This window comes from Mus caroli, chromosome 8 (assembly GCF_900094665.2).
Source record: "Mus caroli chromosome 8, CAROLI_EIJ_v1.1, whole genome shotgun sequence".
NCBI lineage: Eukaryota > Metazoa > Chordata > Mammalia > Rodentia > Muridae > Mus > Mus caroli.
The window spans coordinates 14,746,505-14,748,049 of NC_034577.1; the positions used below are offsets into that span (position 1 = coordinate 14,746,505).

At 46.1% G+C, this 1,545-nt stretch overlaps 1 long non-coding RNA gene and 1 other non-coding gene across 5 annotated transcripts in view; one reads left to right on the plus strand and one right to left on the minus strand.

Annotated features, from left to right (window-relative positions):
• The window catches only part of LOC110300739, a 10,625-nt gene that overhangs the window by 7,632 nt on the left and 1,448 nt on the right, over nt 1–1,545 (plus strand). Inside the window, exon 3 of one of the 4 annotated variants that reach the window (XR_002378615.2) lies at nt 1,189–1,260. The exons of the other annotated variants lie outside the window; for them this stretch is intronic. This is a non-coding gene — a long non-coding RNA (uncharacterized LOC110300739). The remainder of the gene's footprint in view (nt 1–1,188; nt 1,261–1,545) is intronic. 4 annotated transcript variants of the gene reach the window in all.
• Nucleotides 910–1,040, minus strand: LOC115031813. The gene has a single exon (XR_003837474.1). It is a non-coding gene; the product is annotated as a small nucleolar RNA SNORA17 (small nucleolar RNA).

Here is a 1,545-nt window from a genome sequence, read left to right on the forward strand (position 1 = left end):
CCCTGGGCTGCATGGCACTGAACTGGTGGTCATCTCAGGCTAGCTCCATGTCCGTGGTCCATGGCACCAATCTGGTGGTCCTCTTGCTTGACCCTTGGCAGCTGACCCTATCATGTGTCTCTGCTGTGAAGGCGTGGACAATGGTGAAATACCCTTCTCCCTCCTTTGTCCCTCACCACCTGTGGCATGCTGCAGTCCTGGTCCTAGAGTCCTGAGAGCAGGAGATCTGGCCCTGTCACTCACTAGCTACAGTTGNGTGAGTGTTGAGAGCTTTTGGTGCCACTTACAGGAATCTGGCATTTGTCACTGAGCTCAGGCAAGGAAGTAGGCTCAGGTAAGAATGTCAGAAACAGTGACCATGGGGCTTTGTTTACTGCTTTGCTTGATTGCTGTCTTCTGTGATCTCTTTGCTTACTACTCTGCTTGATTACTATCTTGTGTGATCTTTTTGTTTGCTACTTGGCTTGATTACTTTGTCTTTGATCTAAGAACCGACCATGTATTTTTGGATGTTCCGAGAATGATATAAAAGCAGGCTGGAGAGACATAGAGCTACTTCAGCTTCAGCACTGGCTGGGGTCGGGTTATCATTTTGTCTAATTGTCTTTGTCNTTTCAATCCTCACTCCCTCTCTTGAGACCTGGTTGACGGACTGAGCTGGCTTGGTCAGGAAAGCAAAGGGGTACAAGCTTGCTTCCTACCCAGCCCACCTGAGTGGCCCCTTACAAGGGTTGTCTATCTCAGGCTCACTTTTGCTAGAGTCTTGTGGTCACAGGCAGGGTTCTTCTAGTTTCTGTCTTGCAGTCCTGGAAGCCTTTCTGAACATGCCTGGTGGTTGTCTCAGGCCACCTTGCTGTCCCAGATCCTCACACCAGACTGGTGGTCATCTCGGGCTCATGTTTTTCAGGGACTGTTAGGCTTCTAATCATTGAGATGTCCACAGATCAGAACGCTGGGCAAAGCACAACCTATCTCCTCTCTGCCACCTANTGACACACATGTGACACAGCAATCATACTTACCATGCCTCTAGGGGCAGGGTACAAATTAATTTGGAGATATTAAATCCCTTCTGAATTTGGTAAGTGTCACAGAAACAAAGTCAAATGTTTCTGGAGGGATTGAGCATGTTGACTATAGTTCTTGTATTTCTCTTTTTCTATCCTCCTCTTATTCCGCTCTTGGCAGGCTACCGCGGACAGCAAAGAAAAGGGACGTCGTCCTGAGAGTTCTTTAAAAGACAATTAAACCACTATACTGGTAATGTTCACAGACCAATGTGTACAAGCACTGTTGCTCCATCCCTATATGTATTCCTTTCCTATATGTAGAGTTTCCAGTTATAATTCTGAAACTGACCATGAGGCTGTTTCTGTGTTGCTGACCTTCCTCATACTGATGCATGTTCGTTCTTGTAACTCCCAAGTGGGAAATATCTATTAATATGGCTGTCCTTGTAGTAGAAATATTTGTTATTGGGTAAAGGAAACAATAGCCATTCACTCCTTTCACAGGAGCAGACTGTATAATCCAGTTTGATACTTC